The sequence below is a fragment of the Lepidochelys kempii genome, chromosome 5 (assembly GCF_965140265.1).
Source record: "Lepidochelys kempii isolate rLepKem1 chromosome 5, rLepKem1.hap2, whole genome shotgun sequence".
Classification (NCBI taxonomy): domain Eukaryota; kingdom Metazoa; phylum Chordata; order Testudines; family Cheloniidae; genus Lepidochelys; species Lepidochelys kempii.
Genome location: NC_133260.1, coordinates 31,870,402 through 31,891,357, shown reverse-complemented (window position 1 = coordinate 31,891,357; position 20,956 = coordinate 31,870,402). Strand labels below are relative to the sequence as shown.

General features: G+C 39.4%; 1 protein-coding gene across 3 annotated transcripts in view; it reads left to right on the top strand.

Annotated features, from left to right (window-relative positions):
- Positions 1-20,956, top strand: part of HCN1 (hyperpolarization activated cyclic nucleotide gated potassium channel 1) — a 315,989-nt gene that overhangs the window by 113,493 nt on the left and 181,540 nt on the right. The gene's annotated exons all lie outside the window — the stretch shown is intronic.

Genomic DNA, 20,956 nt, shown 5'->3' with positions numbered 1-20,956 from the left:
GAATAATGAAAAAGCAATCAGGTTCTTAAAAGAAGAATTTTAATTAAAGAAAAAGTAAAAGAATCACCTCTGTAAAATCAGGATGGTAAATACCTTACAGGGTAATCAGATTCAAAACATAGAGAATCCCTCTAGGCAAAACCTTAAGTTACAAAAAGACTGAAAAACAGGAATATGCATTCCATTCAGCACAACTTATTTTCTCAGCCATTTAAACAAAACAGAATCTAAAGCATATCTAACTAGATTGCTTATTAACTCTTTACAGGAGTTCTGACCTGCATTCCTGCTCTGGTCCCGGCAAAAAAATCACACAGACAGAGAGAACCCTTTGTTTCCCCCCCTCCCTCCAGCTCTGAAAGTATCTTGTCTCCTCATTGGTCATTTTGGTCAGGTGCCAGCAAGGTTATCTTAGCTTCTTAACCCTTTACAGGTGAAAGGGTTTTTCCTCTGGCCAGGGGGGATTTAAAGGTGTTTACCCTTCCCTTTATATTTATGGCAGGCTGCTTTTCTCCAGGATATGGGGAAGTGAAAAAGGCAGCCAGTCAGAGTTTTGTTTTCGCAGGCCACGCTGAAAATCGTGAGAAGGCTGAAGCTTCTAAGCTGTTGTCATTGCAAACCAAAACTGCATAACTTGCAATGAAATTGCAAGAGTTGTCAACTCTATCTGTTGGAGCTGCTGGAGAGTAGAAATAGGAGGCAGGCTGCAATGTTAAAATCCTGTTTTTGAATCTCGCCCCCCAAATCCAAATTTTGGGATATCTGGATGAAGGGGTTTTGTTTGAGCTTTTATAGGTAAAGGACCCAGCTGTCAAACTGAGACCATATCTCGGTTCATGTTCAAAATCTCCACAAGTTTCAGAGATACTCAGATTCAGGTTTGTTTCAGGCCTATTTCTAGTGGAGAAAGAATGGGCATCAGTTTCGTAAAGTCTTCATTTCACTATAATGAGATGGCTGCAAATCATTCAGAATGTACACTGGAGAGAGAGACAGATGGACCTCGATCTGTGAACGTGAGATGTAGTACATGAAATTCAGGAAGTAGTGGGGTAACATAAGGGGGAAAGCTTTCTTTTTTTATTGCTTTTCATGGTTTAGTAAGAATTGCATTACACAATGTATTCATGGTAAAAGCTGTTTTTGCAGCAATGTTACAAATTCATTTGAATGTTGCTCAGAAAACAATTCAATAAAGAATTAAAATCCTTTAAAAAGGGCTGTGGCTGCAATCATGGGAAAGAGGGGTTTAGAGCCATTCCTAGTGGAATGTGTCTATTGGCAAATTATTTTGTTTTGGAAACTGTAATTGATTTTAAAATGTCTAGTAACCATGAATGCACTAGGTATCTGCCCCAGTCATGCTCTCATCCCAAAAAATGAAACATGAAAAGATCAGCCTTTCAACATCTATATAACTTAGTATCTAGGCCTGACACTTCTGCAGAACCTTGTTTCTCACCAGAATCCATCTGCAAACAGATAGGCTTACTAAAGGATCTGTCAATACAGCTGTTCTATGTCAAGTCTGAAAATATGCAGGATCCTCTGACCACTCTAGAAGGTAACTCAGATAAAATAAATGTACCTATAGTTAATGCATAGCAAAATGTGTAGTCATCCGAGACAGGGATCCAGACTTGTGCAAGAGAGAAAGTTCAAGTAAATCAATGACAAACTTGGAGGTATGAAGCTGAAATGCAAATTGGAGAAGGCTGGAGAAACAAAGGCTCACATTTCACAGATTTGGGCATGAGATTAAGTGTCAGATCCCCTTGGACTTTAACAAATCACTTTCTGAAGAGGTAAACTTACATGCTAAAGAGGACCATTTCTATATTGCAATTGGTGTTCATAAGTGCTCCTACAATATTAAAATAACAACAATCAAGTATCAGTGTCCCGCTGAGTGCTGTAAGGAGAAGCAACAAAGAGAACAGTCCCTGCCTCAGAGTTTTCAATCTATGGCTTAACCTACACTTCAGAGTAGCAGCCATGTTAGTCTGTATTCGCAAAAAGAAAAGGAGGACTTGTGGCACCTTAGAGACTAACCAATTTATTTGAGCATAAGCTTTCGTGAGCTACAGCTCACTTCATCAAAGCTTATGCTCAAATAAATTGGTTAGTCTCTAAGGTGCCACAAGTCCTCCTGTTCTTTAATCTACGCTGCGGCTGGAGATGTAATTCCTAGCTCAGGTCAAACTACGCGTGCTAGCTCTGCTTGAGCTAACACACTAACAATAGCACTGTGGCCTTATGGCAGCTCAGGCTAGTCACCCACATGTCTGATCCCATCTGAGATCCTAGGTGCATATTCAGGTGGCTAACCTGAGCCTCTGCCCATGCCACCCCAGCTAAACTGCTATTTTTACTATGCTCTCTCTGTCAAAACGAACACCTGTACATCTATCTGGGCTGGAAATTCTGCCTCCAGCTGTACTATAGACATACCATAAGTGTCAGCAATGAGGCAAGAGATTGAGGACACAGAGATAGTCAATATACCGAAATATATGGCCAAAATGTTGTTCAGTAACTACCTGAAAAATGGAAATCCAGGCAGTACAACGTTGTCTATATTTTCTAACCTAAACGATAAATGCCCTGATCACATCATCTCTGCTGATGCATGTGAAATACTCTGACGAACTTCTGTGGGAACAGGATCAAGCACAAAGGGAGCACTTTATAAGCAGTCAGGAAGGAAAAAGATATGATCTAAAAAGAAGCCTAGATTATCATATTCCTCCGCAATGTCTGCTCAGTAATATAGAATAAAAGGAAGGCAATTTGCAATGCTGAAGAAACAGTTCGCTGAGAAAGGCACCAAAAGAGTAGTTTTATGCCCAGATTCGGTCTATGTGGATCTGTACATCATGGTTTAGCTTTTCTGTGCTGGGATTCTAGGTCAGCTCAAGTCTCCTGGAGAAAGTGAAAGTGAACATCAGTTTGAGCAACACACAGAATGAAGCCATAGAAGATTTAAAGGAGGATGGAACTTTTGAACTTTAATTTAGATTAATTCTCACTTCAAGAGAATCTTATTTAAGAGGACTAATGTTTCTCTTATTTGATGCAATAGAACAGTTTGAACTGTTAATGCTGTGGATTAACAGTTATTACGATACCATCATTTTTCCTCCACTTTGTCCACAAAGATGAAAGACAATAGATTAGCGTTAAATTTAGAATGCAAAGAAATGTAACATTTTAAGGAGAGGAGTTCCTTTATTACAAGACTGAGCATATGAAAGGACTATTTCTGTTTCATATATTTCAGTAGCAGTTTGGCTGAATACATTCTTGACATGTTACTATATACAGAGTAACAAACACAAATAGACAAAACCAAACCAAACCAAAACCCAACAACCTCCCCCCAATTGAAATAATCAGGCTGTACAGTACCTCCTTAGTCTGAGAATGAGGAAAGAAAGAGATTGCTGTTAGTGTATACAAATAATTAGGGGGTGCTCAGCTGCTACAGTGGTGGGGGCAGTAGAAGTACAGGCATTCCTCGGACTTATGACACAATTGGTTCCTGAAAATTGAGTTGTATACTGAAATGTCGTAACTTGGAACCACAATCCACTCCATTGCAGAACCAAGCATCGTAAAGTCAAAACCAATTGCCGTATGTCGAATTGGTGTCAATTCAGAAATGTTGTGTGTTCATCATAAGTCGAACTTCGTAAAGTCGAGGACTCCCTGTAGATAGATTTGTATATAAGAACATAAGAACTTCCATACTGGGTCACACCAAAGGTCCATCTAGCCCAGTATCCTGTCTTCCAACAGCGGCCAATGCCAGGTGCCCCAGAGGGAATGAACAGAGCAGGTAATCATCAAGTGATCCATCCCCTGTTGCCCATTCCCAGCTTCTAGCAAACATAGGCTAGGGACACCATCCCTGTTAAGTCATTGATGGACTATCCTCCATGAATTTATCTCGTTTTTTTTTTAACCCTGTTATAGTCTTGGCCTTCACAACATCCTTTGGCAGTGAGTTCCACAGGTTGACTGTGGTTTGAGTGAAAAAATACTTCCTTTTGTTTGTTTTAAAACCTGCTACCTATTAATTTTGTTTGGTGGCCCCTAGTTCTTGTGTTATGAGAAGGAGTAAATAACACTTCCATAACATATCATATAACCATAACATATCTGTTTTGTTCTATCTAATGACAAATTGTAGCATGGCTAAGTAAAACTGTTTTACTGATTGTGTGTGTCCATGTTTGTGTCCCATGCTATGGAGAACTTAGAATTACATCCTGATATAAGAATGGGAAAACTTTCAAATCAAAGTTACTCACAGAAATGAGTGGTGGGGTGAAGTTCCAGTACTTGATTTCTCTTTCTGGTTCCCCAGTGGAACAAAATAGTGGTGAAATAAACTTTGACCCAAATACCTTCTCTGAATAAATAAGATGTGTGCAGGAAAAATCGGGTGTAGTGGGAATAGAATTCTCAGACCCAGGATACTACTTGTCTGCAATCTCGGTGTTCCAGCAGACCTCTGGGGGAAAGTTTGGTGGCCAATGAGTCGGCTCTACATGTGCCACAGATCCAAAACCATCTGGAGTAGATAGGCACTGTGAAACCCCCATAGACCACAGATCTACAGCATGCTGCAGGTGAAGATTTGATTTATCCAGATTCTCTGCAGCGGATCTGCACTGCTTCCACTGGATTCCAGTAATTTTGTGTCATGTTTATTTGGAGCAGTAAACTTGTTTCATGCTGTGAAGAGTAAATTAACGCATGCCTTGATAACGCCAGAAAAGAGAAACTATAAGGCACATGATAGGCAAGGAGGAAAGCATATATTTTAAAATAGAATTGCAGAATAATGGAGAATTGGTAGGGTGGGTAGGTGCAGGAAGATGGTAGGGTCTGCAGTTGGGAAGGCTCACACGATGATAGTGAGAACACAAGGGGACAATGAGAAGGATGGTGCTAGATGAGTGTGGATGAAGACTGGACAAAGAGAGAAGATCTATGAGGAAGTTTAGAGATTACAGAGAGATTTAGAAACACAGTGGAATTCTGAACTAGATCATGAAATGAATGGTGTATTAGTGAGAGTCTGAGTATGGAGTTAGTCCGGCTCTATTCTTGGTATGCATAAAAGAAATTAGCAGAGAATTTGGTATATTTTGGTGTCTTCATAGCTGAAATGTGGAAACAGTTGTGGTAATCAACACAAGCGTGTATGAGGCCACAAGTGAGGATGTTAGCATAGGTTGAGTCAAGGCAGTTGTGTGCATGGTCAGTGTTGTGAAAGAGCTACTGCAATAGGCAGACTTTCAAGACCTAGGAGGAGGAAAAGAGTTCTTCAGGGTCAAAGATTGTCACAGTTCCTGACAGCAGAGACAAGTGGGAGGTCTCAGTTGAATAAAAAGACAGTAGTGATGGAGTTGTTTGTGCTGCCTTTGCCCAAGAGAAGTATTTATATATTCAAAACATTCTACTGAAGGAAGCTGACACAAGGAATCTGATTTATTTGGCCGATATAATCAGAGAGGACTAGCATCTGATTTTTTATCTTGTGGTATGGATTTAAGAAGCTGGGGGTAGGGCAGAGTGCAGTTCTGTAGAGCATAAGAACTAATATATATATATAAATTACTATTGAACAATGACCTATCCACATTTGTGGGTAGATAGCCAACATGCCTCCTAATTGCAGGTAAGGGTGGATACACTCTTGTTCAGAGGTTCCTGAATTTTCACAGGTATAATCTGTGCCCTTTGTAGATTGCTGTTTGAGGAGTTTGTACGTGGTCATAACTAAACACATTCATTCAGGCCAGGATGTATGGAAGACAAATATCTAAAGTGGGTTATGTAATTGTGGCTGCAAGCATATCATGGAGTTTGAGGAGGGAGTGGAGTGAGGGAAGTTAAGTTGGGTTTTTGCCTGCTTGTGTATAAAGGACTTGGAAGCTGTTTTTCAATGGACTGTTTGATAGAGAACACTTGAAAGTCCTTCAAACACTTGTGGCAAACATCCACATGGAGAAGCAATGGGGAAAGGTCATTTACTGATACACACTCCTATTTCTGGCTCTATATGAAATATAACCTAGTCTCACTTGGGACACTTGTTGCACAAAACTAGCCTTGCCTCTAGTTTGTGTAATGTGTTGTGTTTCTCCATAGATAAAGAACAAAACATGCATTTCTTTCTTTAGAAGACACTTGTTTCTGATGAAAGAAAAAAACAAAAGCAAATATAAGGTCTTGGTCAGAGAGAGAGAGAGAAGAATTCCCACATTTGAAGATTCAGAACACAAAACGAAAGTCTCTCCTTTCAGTAACATAACTAAATACAACAAAATGTATGCAAAATGAAAAAAAAACTATGACATTTTGTTTGAGAATATGTGTAACTAAATTGTCCCTGCAGCAGGCAGGTCAGTTGAACATGTAAAGTGAGAGTATTATTTTGGAAGTGGCAATGAAACACTGCATCTAGACGCCTTTCATGAGGCTATAAATCTTCAGAGTTATGCATAACTGTTCTGTACTTCACTCTGTCCATTTTTAGATGTTGTAGATACCTAAGAATCAAGCCTACAAATCTATATTCACAAAAGTTGCTCCCTCTGACAGTAATAGGACTATTTATAAGAGTATGGGCACAGTGTTTCCAACCTCAAGCTTTCAACAGTCTTGAGTCAGGCCTCCCCAAAAGTCATGAACTGGCTTTAAAAATAATGAGATTCTTCTTACTTGCTGTCTGACGTTTAAGCCTTTAGGGTTCAGGTTTTCAAGCTTTTCTCCAACGATGCAGGCTAGAAAGTTACTTTATTTATTTTAATAAAATCTGGTACTCTTTTAATCATATCACTTCAGGAGCTCAGACCTTAAAAATTGTAAATACCATGAGGCTTGTGATAAAATTGAGAGCGTTGATAATGCTGAGACTACTTATGTGAGTAAGGGTCTACAAGATTGGTTCCTTAATTAACTTGGTATAATTAGCTCTCAAAATAAGTAAATACAAGTTATTTCACAGACTGCAAAAAAAGTAGAAAATGGTTTAGTGAGAATGAGTATAAAATATGCATCTTGTATTAATATTTTTGGAGTAAGAAAGATGGAATGAAACTTTTTTAAAGCAGAGTCTGTAAGGGAACTAGAAGTGTGGCATCTGCAAGAAATCTGTGCATGTTTCAGTTTGTACAAACCATTAGGTCTGTTGAGTGTTAGCGTTTCATCAGGAATTGCATTGTGTATCCATAGCCTGTGATGTAAAGTAACAGAACTCAAGTATTGAACAGGAAACGTGCCACAACTAGATATATTGGAGATGTCAGGTTTAATAATCTGACTTTGCAGTCTGAGAATATGATAGATTTCACTGAGAAGGATATTTATAGAATCCAGTTTCACTGATGCAGAGCTGGGAGAGTTTGGGACAAATTTTCCTTGAAGAGCAAGTCTCTTTTTGTGTGGAAAACTCGCCTAACTGATACACAGGAAAGCCGAATTAAATTTGAGGGAGAAATGTCCATGATAGGGGAATTCAGCACACAATAAATGTGTTTTGATTTTATTTGATCATCTTCCCTTCCTCCTCCCAGTTTCCTCTGCAGCAACCTTATATGCTCTACCGTTATACATCCTGCCACCAGCAGTTTTGGTGTTTGGAGGAGAGGGGGGTGGTGGTGGTAGTGAAAACTCTCAAATAAAATATTGGCTGCTTTAAGGCTTGTTTTTCATCCCAAGTGTAACAGCAATTAGTTCGCAAGCTTTTCAGAATAAGTCAGAAGGGACTGTTTGTTACTGTTTAAATCTATAGTGAGTAACTTGCTGAATCTCTTTACGATAGCTGAAATGCACAGGCAGAAAAAATAATTGACAGTAATACGAATTATTGCAGAAAATTATGCCATAATGGCAAAATGAGTGTCCTGTAGCCATGAGACTTAACGTCTCCTCATTATCCAACCTGTGAACAACTATTAATATTATTTTAAATAAAGGAGTGATATGATGCCTACTTACCACCGTCTTTCAGAAATGAGGAGGCATGCGTATGTTTCTTATGCTTTTAAGAGCGTGTCTTGTGTGAAACAAAGCAGGTCTTCACAGAGTTTTAGAAGCCACCTCCAAGATACAGATTTCATTTTTGTTTGTTGTGGACACTTTAAAGGCCATAGCATTAGGCTTTGTAGTATTTAAACCCCTTGGAACCAGAGACTTCACAGGATAAACTTGACTTTTCATCCTTAAATTGTAAGCTCTTTGGGGGCAGGGACCCTCTTTTTGTTCTGTGTTTGCACAGCGGTTAACAAAATGAGGTCCAGGTCCTTGACTGCAGCCCCTAGGCGTTACCTCAATATAAATAATAATAATTCTCCCAGGGCCAGTAATTAAGCATCCATGAACAGCAGTCACAACCTCAGTTTTGAAAGTTGCAGCTTACTAGAGGAGTGTGTAGGGGTGTCTTTCTGATGGAATCTTCAAAATGGAAGTTGTGTTTGGTCTTCATGGAAAATAAAGATCCCTTATTGTAAGAACAGTAGTTTGTCTAGTGCCCTTGGTCTAAGTTCCTTCACTGTTGCGGTAGGTACAGTTTGGCCGCTGCCTTCACCATTCCCCCCCAAAGAAGTAGCTGCATTTCATTCATGCTTGCTCTGTAGATATTTTTTTGAAATACTTTGATTTTTTTTAGATGAAAGTGCTATATAAGTATGAAAAAAATATGATGATTAGAGGGAGCAAAGTGTTAAATCCCATGCAAATAAACTTTTTTTAAAAAGTCCCTAGAAATATGACTGGTTTCATATACGAAAAAAATCTGTGCTGCTCTTCATGATACATATTTTCAAATGAGGAAGGCTGCTGTCACACCACAGGGAAAATAGGTGATGTTTCAGTTGAAAACAAGTATTTAAAAAGAGATTAGAATAATCTTTGGAAATTGAAGGTTAGAGAGTAGGGCCTACCAGTAAATGTTGGGCTGCAAGTATTTTATATGAATACACTAAGATATTGTATGTTTATTAACAAAATTACCTGCTGGCAATAAAAGTGCTAACTTCATTGATATGGAATGAAAATGAATGAACTGCACTGTCTTTTATACCTAGGGTGTGAACCTGTAAAATATGAAGGGGTAATTAGTTGGACTTCTGCCACTGAGAGGCTGGGGCATTGTGCTCAGAAAAATGGCCAAATAAAATCTAATTAATGGGAACTAAATGTGCTTTCATTCCAGTTCACAGCAGTAAATAAATAGTTTTAGTTTAGTGCAGTGGTCTCCAACCTTTTTACACACAAGATCACTTTTTGAATGTAAGTGCAACCCAGGATCTACCCCACCCCTTCCCTGAGGCCTCGCTCTACTCACTCCATCCCCCTCCTTCCGTTGCTTGCTCTCCCCACCCTCACTCATTTTCACTGGGCTGGGGCAGGGGGTTGGGGTGCAGGAAGGGGTAAGGGTTGCAAGAGGGGGTATGGGGTGCTGGCTCCAGGAGGGAGCTCAGGGCTGGGGTGTGGGAGGGGTGCAGGCTCCCGCTGGACAGCACTTACCTTGAATGGCTCCCGGTCAGCAGTGCAGTGGGGCTAAGGCAGGCTCCCTGCCTGCTGTGGCCCCACGCCACTCCTGGAAGCGGACATCAGGTCCCTGCGGTCCCTGGGAGTGGGGCATGTGGCTCTGTTCCCGCAGCTCCCGTTGGCCGCAGTTCCCCATTGCTAGCCAATGGGAGCTGTGGAGGCGGTGCTTGCAGTCAGGAGCAGCGCATGGAGACCCCTCCCCCCCAGCCCAGAGCCTCAGGGGCATGCTGGCCACTTCTGGGAGCCGTGGGTGGCCAGTGCAGGCAGGGAGCCTGCCTTAGTCCTGCTGCACTGCCGCACTTTTAGTTGCTGGAGATTATGATTGACTGGCAGAGGCTCCAGGATCGACTGCAGACTATATCTGAGATATCCAAAAAGGTCTGCACCTCTATTTGAAACTTTTTTAGGGGTCTGCAAATGAAAGGTTGGAAAAACACTGGTTCAGTGCTTCCAGAATAAAGGTCCCTATAGAGACAAAGGGTTCAGAATCAGAGCCCCTGACTATACAGCACACATTCTGTTTGGTGCTTCCATAGTAGAACAGCTGGATTCAAGGAGAGTGCCTGTATGTCATTGTACAGCCAGACATCCACCGAAGAGGACCAGTGGGAACTAAAAAGGTCCTCAGTTATTTTGTACAGGTTCAGTTAAGGAGCAGGGAGAGAATCCTCTTTCTTACCCAGGACTGCAGAATAAAGGGGGCTTTTCTGCTCTCTCTACCTGGGGATTTTAGGTCATGATTGTAGATTTCCCTCCTCCAGTCTCTTTCTACCCACCCCCAAAACATTCTGTGTCAAAGCACAAATAAACTTCATGGTAAGACTGGTTCCTCTGCCTCTGAGACCTTCTTTTGGCCCTTTTGCAGGACTCAGGATCTGGCCTTGTCAGAGGGCTATCCCTTTTCTCAGTTATCAGTATCCTTTTAGTATAGTTATTTCCTCCAGAGTCATTCTATTCTCTCATTGTTTAAAAGGCATCTTATTCTCCTCAAAACTCCATGATCAATCTATTGCCTCATTATTTCAAAGGACAGGCACAAATAAACAAAAGATAAAGTGATCATGAGATTTCTTGTTCTTCTGCATATTTAAGTAGCACAATCACAAAGACAGCAATTTGTGCAAGTCAAAAGGGCAAAGGGGCTTGAAAACAGCAACATGACACCACACTCTTCTTCCAGGAGTATGAGAAAGTGAGGTCAATTGGTGATAGTGGGAAAGAGGAAAGGGAAATGTACATTAGTTGCATCTTTTAAAATGAAATGTGTGTTAGTCAATGGGTTGGATTCACTCTCCGTTCATGAGCTACAGAGACTGTAAAGGCACACACATCTCCTAACACAACGTAAAGATAAATATGTTTTGTTCTTCTTTAGAAAGTTTGGGTAGGTACACCGGATGTCTATTTCAGTACATCCCAGCAAGCTATCTCAGCAGCCTCAAAATAAAACCAGGCTACATCTTCCATAATACTCTTGCCATTTAAATATTTTACGCATTTGCTTTTTGTGTCTGTGCGTAGCATGTTCTAGCTCTCCATCAAGCCTCTTACCTTCAGCCCAATGGCACAGTGGAGAAATCTCTAACAAAGCTTAACTTTGAAGTCAAACATGGTGAATATGGCAGTAATTAAAACACAAGGTGCAGGCCACACAACTGCTCCTTACAAGTTCCCATGTAGGAGACTCACCAGTTCCTTTAGCATCTAAGTTACGGGGTTACAATATGACCTCTGTTACTACTGCTGCTTCTCTGTTGTTACCAGGGTAACATTAATCAAAATAACACCTCAGGAAAACATCAGCAGTGTCCATTCCAGCTGCCAACCTGAAAGAAACCAGCCACCCTATTGAACTACTTCCTCTGCTTAACAAACCATTACAAAACCCAAGTCTGTTGCAGAGATAATAAGTAGCAGGCTACTTGCAGTAAGGGCAGTGAACATTACAAGATATGTGCCTATATAATTCAAGCCAAAAAACAAATCTCCTGTCAGATTGGGAAGAAAATAGGGGAGGCCATGATATTCCTGACCACAGGTCAGGGAGAGAGAGGCAGGGTAGAAAGATATAATTTTGAAACGACCTCTCTTTAGTTTGTGCCAGGGTTGCTAATATTGCTAAAAGGACAAAATGTATGAAAAGAACCAATTACCACAGTCCAAGGTCACTCTAAAAAGTCAATATAGACTTTCACTTTCCAGTGATTCAAAAGACTGAAATATCTAGCAGGATGGCAGGCTTTTGTTTTTTGTTATTTTGTTATTGTTGTTGTTTGTTTGTTTACTTTCATCCTAAGAAAGATGCTTGTCTGACAAACGTTAGGATTCCTTCATTTTTTACAGTGTATACCAGACCATTTTTAGCATCTGTGACACAAGTGTCAATCAAAGGAAACGGAGAATGTACTGAGGTGACTAGGAACACTGAGCAGAGGGAATATTTGTGTATGACTCCTGAGTCCAGGAAGCCTCACTCATTTTCTTGCAGTTAGCTTCATATTATACAAAATTATTAGTTAATGCACAGTTAAGGCTGGGAATTGAAACTTTAAGGGTCTGATCTGTGACTCTTTTCTGAGACAAAACTCTCACTAAAGTCAAGCAGAGGTTTCTATGAGTAAGAAGTACAGAATCAAGCCCAAAAAAGTCAGGGATTCTCAGTTAGGGTGCCTGTAAAGTCATGACTTCATCATTCTACTTTGCACATATGTGATACAGTAGGGTTTTTATTTATATTATCATAAAATACCTACAAGAGATTAATACCAAACACTGTGTGTCAGAGCTTAAGAATATATTTTTATGTTCCTTTTATTGTGTCCTTTGTTTCTCTTTTCGGTCATCTAGGGACAAGGGGCTGTGGTATTTTCTGCATACAATGCCCATGCTTTGAAACTTGTTAGTTTAAATTAGTAAATAATTATGATGGATTCTCCCTGAGGTGCCACTTGGAACTGGGGTACTGCCTGACCCACCAGCCTGGGCTCCCTTTACACTTTGCTGCTGTGACAGGCTCTCAAGCCCCTTCCAACACACATGCAGGTAGGGAGACACCCAGCTTCACACAGATGCTGAGATCAGTTCTGCATGGGAAGGCTTAGCTAAGGAACTGCCCAGTTACTTTATTGCACATCCCCCTTTGAAGGTTAAACCCAAAATTATACCATCTTGCGCTGCACAGGGAACTGTACTGCGTAAGCTCATGAAATTCACACACTCCCTCAATGTGGAGGAAGATATGCAACAACTTTCTGCCCTCAGTTAGGATTTCTACACACTGGTTTTTAGACAAAACAAAAACAAGTTTATTAACTACAAAAGATAGATTTTAAATTATTATAAGTAACAGCAAACAGATCAAAGCAGATTACCTAGCAGATAAACAAAAATGCAGTCTAAGATTAATATATACTAGAGAAATTGAAAACGGATAGCAAATTCTCACCCTAATTGTTGGGTTAGGCAGTTTACAGAGATTCTTGAGGGCACTTGCTTGCAGCTTAAAACTTCAGGTATTCCTTTTACAGACTATAAATTCCTCTAGCCTGGGTTCAACCCTTCTCCCCCAGTTAAAACCTTGTTTCTTAAGCGTTTCCAGCAGTCATCTCAGGCGGGGAGTCAGTGAAGAAGAACCACAATGATGTCACTCCCCTGCCTTAAATAGCTTTTACATAGGGCAGGAACCCTTTGTCTCCCACTTTAGTTCCCACTCCTTTCAGTGGAAAAACATTTGTATTCAATGATGGAGTCTAGTACCAGATGACTTGGTCACATGCCTTTGTAGGACCATAGCAGCCATGAGACAGAGGCTGTTTGCAATGTCCTCATGAAGGTTCCCAGGTGGTAGATTAGCATTTTCTAAGACCTGTTATTCTTCCGAATGGCCCTTCCCAGTCAGCCATCTAGACTGATTGCATTCTGCCTAGTGGGCATTCCTCAGGTGTAAACACATTTGTAATAGATGCATAGACAATGTTCCTAACTTCAGATACCAAAATTTCCTCAGGTGTAAACACATTTGTAATAGATGCATAGACAATGTTCCTAACTTCAGATACCAAAATGATACATGCATACAAATAGGGTAATCCTATTCAGTAAATCCTAACCGTTTCAATGCTATCTCACATGACCTATCTTGCATAAAGTACATCATAGTTATGCCATAATCATATCATAACAATATCTCTATGAATAGTATGGGGCGTAGTGTCACAATGTTATTTTGAGATTTGGTATAGGGAATACTGCAATCTTTTTCTGGGGCTGCCAGGGGAGTACTTCAGGATCTCAGGATTGGCTGGTAGGTATGGCTAGCACTTTCTTTAGCACCTTTTTGCTTTCCCTTTCCTCTCAACATGACTCCCATCTTTTATCTTGCCCACAATTGTGCTGAAATGGTAGGACTGGTAGTTTTGGTTTGTTATGTGAGCTATAATGTGGTAGGGAGGTAGATGTTTGCTTATGTATTGTGGGCGAGGTTTTATTTTCTGTATTGTGAAGTTGATGATGTTGTCAGCTGTCTCTTATTATTTCTTCTAGTTTACAACTTAGTCTTTGTGGGATAGTTTTTACCAGGGAAATTTGCAAGCCCAATGGGCAATTTAAATTGAGGTGAGATTTTTTTTTGAGGCAGACACTCCATTGACTTCAATGGCACAATAACAATTCAAAACAGCTGAGGGGCAGCTGCTTTGTCTGTGAGTCTGGTATTTGGGAGATTGGGAACTGTGATGTCTCAGGACAGTGAAACCTGTTAATATATGACTCCCCGGGGGGATATTCTAGCCTTTCTGCTGCAGAATATGTACTTGCTTGTGGTCTGAACCAAATCTCTTTTTAGGCTTCATGGCTAAGTTCATCCATTCTTCTGCTGGAGGGAAAAACCTTGGAGTCTCTTTGTTATCATGTGGGAGAAAAAGCTAGTTTGTGGTCCAGTGATCGGCTGCAATAACACCTGCCTGTCGAGTAATTCTGTTTTTTCCCGTGTATAGTATTATTGTGTCTCAAAATGTTGTGGCCTATGTGTCGCTCGTTTCAGTCTGAGTATGAGAATCACCCTTGTGGTATCCTTGGCAAGTCTAGGGAATACTACAAATATTAAGGTAAAGTTATCAAAGGCAAACTTGGGAAAATTTTAAGCACACCAGTGAACATTATTTAACTTTAAAGCAAAAAAATTATGGCATTTAAAGAGAGGCTGACATTTTGTAAAAAATGAGGTTGCTATGGTCTTATTGTATCAGTGGCTTTAAAGGTGGGCATATAATTTAATTTGTATGTGTTATGTAATCCCCCACAACTGTACTGTTTAAAAATGTGTTTCATTCCATTTTGTTTTTGCAATTTGCGCCTATTTTTTTCTTGGGAGCTTCTTAGGTTTTTGGTATATAGAAGCAAATTCCTTTGAGCCCAATAAAATATTCATTTGAAATCTGCTATTGTTGATCAGATAAGTCCAAAACATCATGGGAACTTTTTTTGTCTCATCTGTCACTACAGTCTTATTCTGCAGCTACAAAGATCATATTGTATAACTAACACAATATTTAGTGTGTCAGTACAAAGAAGTGCGAGACCTGAAACTGAAAAATGGGTTATTTTATTTAGTAGTGAAAATGAGTGAACATTTTCATATTAGTCTACTTCTATTTTCAAATATATAGTTTCTATATATAGGCTTTGAAGAGAATTTGATCTTAGCAGAAAAAATTCTCACAAGGTTGTCTTGGACATGTCACAATTCAGATTCTGCAACTCATCCCTTTTCTACAGTTTTACTGACTATTCAAATTCTGTGTTTACAGATCTCAGTGTAGAAATTCTGGTCAAAATTTTCAGACATGGATACTTAAAGTTGGGTTACTAAATCCACGAATATGTCCTGCTTTTGAAATATACAGCTCCCAATTAAGTCAATGGGAACTGATGTGTGTTCAGCACTTTTAGAAAATCAGGCCATTTAAACTAAGTAAATATGGCATCCAGTTTTGGAAATTATGGTTCTAGGACCTTATGTTACATTCATCCCTGCAGTATCTGAACACCTCCTTGTAATAGCTAAGCCCTTGTTGTTAGGAAGGGTAATGAGGTGAGTGCTGTGATAGGAAGACTGTTTACTAGATAATTATAGCTATGAGCCAAATTCTTTTCTCAACTGTCCTATGATGAGCAATCCAAACTATAGCCCACTGAGGCATTAGAGATTAGATTGTAGAGAGCAGTTTTATAAATGTTTCTTGCAGAAAGACATTCATGTGCAATATACAGATGTTCCTGATCCTGTTCATGCACGATTTCACCAGTGTAAATGCATTTGCCATCAGTTATGTCCAGGGATCCTAGAAATCCATTTGCCATGGAAAAACACAGAATTTGCATTTTTACAGAGAATCTTTAGTTTTTACAGTTTGTGGGAAAAAATAAAAACAGATACAGTAGAACCCCATTTATCTGAGCCTCCATTATCCAGCTCTCCATATCAAACAAACTGAGTCTGTCAGCCCCACGTGACAGGGCTAATAGACATAGAAGTATTTGGTATAGGTAAGAAATACAAATTGCAACTCTATGGATTTTATTTTTTTATTGTGCTAGTGGATGATAATCCCCTTGTATTTTTACATTATCTTGGGCAAACAATTTTAAAACATTCGGCATTATTTTAAAATGCTGAAAAAGCTTTAAATTGTTTTTAATGCTTGATGGCACTAGTAGACTTCGAACTTGCTTAAAATTGAAAATATATCAGTAATACATTGTGTTCAACTGATACCTATATGTATATTGTGCCTAGAGAAACTAAAGTTCAGCATTTCATTTTAATCACGGAAAAACACAGATTTTTGTGGGGTTTTTTGTGTCAGAATTTTCTGGTTTTTTTAATCATGGAAAGCTAGAATCCCTGGTTATCACATCGGCATATCAGGAACATTAGTTTTCCCTCTATTCTTGGAAGGTACCATATCTATTGACTTTTTAAGGGCTTTTCTTCATGTTTTCATTTAAAGCAATAAAAATATTTTCCTCGTCACCTTTTTTGTTTTGTTTTGTTTCCTATAGTTATAAAAATGACTGCAATCAGTGCAACAAGGTTTCAGTGATGTAAACTTCCTCCCCTGTGTATTGAGAAACAGAAACAAAAGTGAGTGTTCACTGCTGTGCATTATCTGATAAACTTATACCAATAACAAGGTAGTATTTAGCTCAGACAGTCAGAAACGATCAGTCACTGGTTCTAGAGAGTGTTGGTATTTTTAAATCCTCTATCTACTTTTATTTTTGTTCCTAATTCCCAGCAGAACACTAGGTTTTGGGGAGTGCAAGTCTGCACACAAAAAATGTTCTTCCACCAAAAAAAGCCTGTATGTTCTTCAAATAAAAACAATTTAAAGCTTTTTCAGCATTTTAAAATAATGCCAAATGTTTTAAAATTGTTTGCCCAAGATAATGTAAAAATACAAGGGGATTATGGTCCACTAGCACAATAAAGGAACTGCTAGTTAATGTGGCTGAAGTTTTTTAGTAATGCTCACAACATGCCCAGGAACTCATTTCAATAGTTGCATTAAACTTCTCGTGTAGAAAGTATTCATAGTCTTTGGGCCAAACTTTGATCAATTGCAAGGAACTCCATCTAACTGATCCTAAATGTTGATTTTATTAATACAGTCCCCAGTGTTAAAAAATCATAAGTCAGGTACCTCAAAATGATGAGATTGGGTTAAAATCATGAGATTTAAAAATAATAAATAAAAATAACACTTAGGGAGTTTGTCTTGTCATTTCTGAACCTTTAAGGTTCATATTTTCTCTGCAACAACAAGGGCTAGAAACTTCTTCATGAAAGCTGACAGTCTCACCATTATCACATGACTCCAGGAGTTGGGACTTTAAGAACAACAATAAATATCACAAGACTCACAATAAAATTGCAAGAATTGACAACGCAATGACAACCTTTCTAAGCAATACTCACCTCCTGTAGTTTGGACTATCCATGCACATAATGCATATCAAATCATTATTTGGGCTAGGATCAAGAGTGTTGATGGAAAATGAGCATTCTGCAGCTTGATTCAAAAATTCTAATAATATCCTGCACCTCTGAAATTCCCAAGCAGTGAATGTAATCATACTGTTCTAGAACTTTACTTTATTTGAGCAAGCTTAATTTTCATTCTTGGGGAGGCTACATAAAGTATTATATTTAATATGGTAGTTCAGTCATCTTTCTTGGTATTTACAGAATTGGGGACTGACATCTAATGAAAGCAGTGCTGTCTAGTGGTTAGGACAAAGGGATAGGACCCAACATTTCCTTGCTCCAATCTCTGTTCTGCCAGTAACTCACTGTGGGCTAGACTGTGCTCTTGTCTTAATCAGCCAAGCGGGGCAGTAAGGGAGAGTAAGGCTTACATAGATCTTTGGTCAAGATCTGGTGTGTAAAGCTGACCCTACTCTCTGGATACTCCCCATTGTGAGCAGGTATGTGGAGAGAGATGGGGGAAGCCCAAGCTCCATCCAACCTCTGGCTAGTAGGGCAGACCCTCAGTCTTTGTATTTTCTTCGGTTAAGTCATTTACTATCTCTAACATAGCTGTAACATTAACATGCTTGCTTAAAACTTATAGCAGCATTCTGAGGCTCAATAAGTAATGTTTGGAAAGTGCTGTGAAATCCTCAGATGAAAATCACTCCATATTATTATGACAACCACACTTTTTAAAAAAGCTACATTTTGGTAGATTTGAAATGAAGTCCACCTAAAATAAGTAGCACCTTTAATTTACTGTGGTCAGCAGCTGGGCAGTGGTAAAAATGTTCTGAGTGTCAATACAGTCTGATTAATGGGCCAGATCCTCAGCTGGTGTAAATCAGTAGAGTTGCACTGATTTACACCAGGTAAAGATTGGGTCCATTTTTTGTGTTCATAACAACATTTCTGATTTGGATAGTTTACTGTACCTCTATGAAATTATCTTTTATCTCGTAAGGTCATGTAGAAGATTCTGTTGCATAACAGTAAACAAATTCTGATATCACTGTGGGCATCTTTTTTATAGTTAATTGCAATTTTACTTATCGGTTGTGCTGTACCTTTGAATATTAGTTATTCAAAACCCAGGGAAAAGACATGGAGTCCAAAAATGCTGCTTACAAGGCTAACTGCAAGAAGAGAAAACATCACAACTTTTGAGATGTTATCTTAAAATATTTTGCAGTCAGGCCTCTCCATTTCACCAAATCAGGATTTATGTACAATACTGCTCCTTTCAATACAAGAGGTCATAAATGTGCAGCCTTATCAGTTAAATAGAGTAGTATGTTACCTTAGTTGAACTCTGAGAAGCAGTGTTTATATGTAGCATTGTGTTTTGCCAGAAGGCATAATATACATGTGACTGTGTGTAATGGACCAGTCTTTTAAGATTGTTTGTTTCATGCATTCCTTTCAAAGACTGTCACATTTCTTCTTGTCCTATGTTATCTTTAATGGTATCAAACTACCTAGGGCTAATAAGATTTTTGCTGTCTAGACAAAATTTCAGCCCCTCTGTCCAGATTTTGTAATCACATTACTAATCCTATATTATCATGTCTTTTAGGCTTGCCTCCAAGACCACTACCTTCCCCTTCAAGTGGTTTATCTTTCAAGTTTTTCACATAACTTGAGAGATCTTGTGAGCGCAGGCTAGTCTTCTCAAAAGTTGTTAGACCTGGCTATATATAATGTGGATATATTGTCAAACCACATAAGTATTGATTTCCTTTCAGGTTTTTCACACCAAAAGTGTCTTGTATACTTACCCTCTCTACTTATGTTTGCCATCTTTTTAATTATCTCCCAATAATATCTTTAGCTCTAGCAGTGGCCTCATACAAGTTTGAAAATTACAATAGGTATATGAAGGAAGGAGAATTGTATTTGCATGTCTGTACCTCTTTTCTGGGTATTACAATTTATATATTACTTTTAAAAAATACTAGATTGTACACCTGTAATTCAGTCTGCGTAATGGGCAGCAGTTTGCTGAGCTTCCCTAGCAAACAGGTCAGGAATTCAACTGTCATACTTCCCCTTTGCTCCTAGTTCGGGTGTGCATAATCTCTCAGTCATTTTGATGATGCAGATTGCTTCCCCCTCAACATCAGCTCCAGAACACTTGCATTGAGGGAACAGACTGGAGCCAAGGGTCCACCCAGTCCCTCTCCCATTGAGGAGGAGTAGCATTCTTGGTGGCAGCAGCTCCTTCCCCCTACTCCAGAAAATCTTCAGCAATGTGGGTCTGTCAAGGTTACTTCCCCACTCTGAACTCTAGGGTACAGTTGTGGGGACCTACATGAAAGACTCCCTAAGCTTATTCTTACCAACTTGGGTTAAAAGTTGCCACCACCAAAGTGTTACACAAAGAACAGAGAAAGAGCCCACTTGGAGACGTCTTCCCCCCCCTCCCCCCAAGCCCTACACCCCCTTTCCTGGGGAAGGCTTGATAAAAATCTTCACCAATTTGCATAGGTGAACACAGACCCAACCCCTTGGATCTTAAGAACAATGAAAAAACAATCAGGTTCTTAAAAGAGAATTTTAATTAAAGAAAAAGTAAAAGAAAAACCTCTGTAAAATCAGGATGGTAAATACCTTACAGAGTAGTCAGATTCAAAACATAGAGAATCCCTCTAGGCAAAACCTCAAGTTACAAAAAGACACAAAAACAGGAATATACATTCTATTTAGCACAACTTATTTTATCAGCCATTTAAACAAAACAGAATCTAACGCATATCTAACTAGATTGCTTATTAACTCTTTACAGGAGTTCTGACCTGCATTCCTGCTCTGGTCCCGGCAAAAGCATCACACACACAGACAGACAGACAGACAGACAGACTCTTCTCCCGCCCCCACAGCTTTGAAAGTATCTTTTCTCCTCATTGGTCATTTTGGTCAGGTGCCAGCAAGGTTATCTTAGCTTCTTAACCCTTTACAGGTGAAAGAGTTTTTCCTCTGGCCAGGAGGGATTTAAAGGTGGTTAACCTTCCCTTTGTATCCATGATGGGGAATAAAGTGGGTCATCAGCTCTTACTCCTCAGCCCTGCATAAATACAATGACAAAAGAGCCAATGGGTGTTTGGGTTACATTAGCAGAGGTTTTTGGTTAGAGACTAATTAGGGGGTAGTCTGCAGAGAGTGTCCTATGAAAAGCAGGTCCTTGAAAAATGTGCGTAATTCTAGACATCTCAGTACTAGAAATAGTGGAGTGGGGTGGGGTGGGGGGAGATCAGAAAACAGCAAATAATAATAAAGAAAGAATTGATCTATAAGGAAAAATGGAAAGGAAACAGCTTCATCATCTATGACATACTCATGTTTTTAAGTCACTGGAAG